Consider the following 697-nt stretch of genomic DNA (forward strand, 5'->3'; position numbering starts at 1 on the left):
GTGTGGAGCGATCGCTGAGCAAGTAAGTCAGTGCCACCATGGGTCTCCTTCACTGAGATATGGCAGGAAATTCCCACTTTGCCACCGGGACACATGTGGACCTGCTGCGGCAGCACCCAGCAAAGTGATGTCTTTGCACCCGCAAGATCTGGGGGAGGATTTGTCCCTGATAGTCTCTGGCTGGCTGGACCCAACAATTCAGGCAGGATCACTGGCCTCTGGGGGTTTTCTCACAACCCTGCTTCAGGCGAAGGGAAAATTCTCTGGGAAACCCTCCCCACACTAAAATGCAAAACAGGGCTCGTCCGGGATTTGAACCCGGGACCTCTCGCACCCTAAGCGAGAATCATACCCCTAGACCAACGAGCCACCCTATAGCAGTTTTTCCAGCTGTTGCTCAAGATGCCACCTCAGCAAAGCAGCAGCCTGGTGATCGGGTTACACTGACAGGGGCTGGCTGCTGCCTCACCCCGCCTTCCTGGGGAGTCTGCAGAGCAGAAGGGAACTGCCAGCTGTTGCTGCAGCCCTGACAAACAAGCCTTGAGCCTCAGGGCACCCGCTGAGCAAGGATTCTCTACAGCTGGCCATGGAGGCTTCTCATACCCAGCACCCTGCTTCTCACGTCCCTTCCTACCGAGCCTCGGGCACTTGCCTGCCCCCAGCCAGCCTGCACAGCGAAGGATGGCGTATCCCCCCC

At 58.1% G+C, this 697-nt stretch overlaps 1 non-coding gene across 1 annotated transcript; it reads right to left on the minus strand.

Moving 5' to 3' along the window:
* Positions 1-297: 297 nt before the first annotated feature.
* Positions 298-369, minus strand: TRNAP-AGG (transfer RNA proline (anticodon AGG)). The gene has a single exon. It is a non-coding gene; the product is annotated as a tRNA-Pro (tRNA).
* Positions 370-697: the final 328 nt, after the last annotated feature.

The sequence above is a fragment of the Lepidochelys kempii genome, chromosome 1, assembly GCF_965140265.1.
Source record: "Lepidochelys kempii isolate rLepKem1 chromosome 1, rLepKem1.hap2, whole genome shotgun sequence".
NCBI classification, from domain to species: domain Eukaryota; kingdom Metazoa; phylum Chordata; order Testudines; family Cheloniidae; genus Lepidochelys; species Lepidochelys kempii.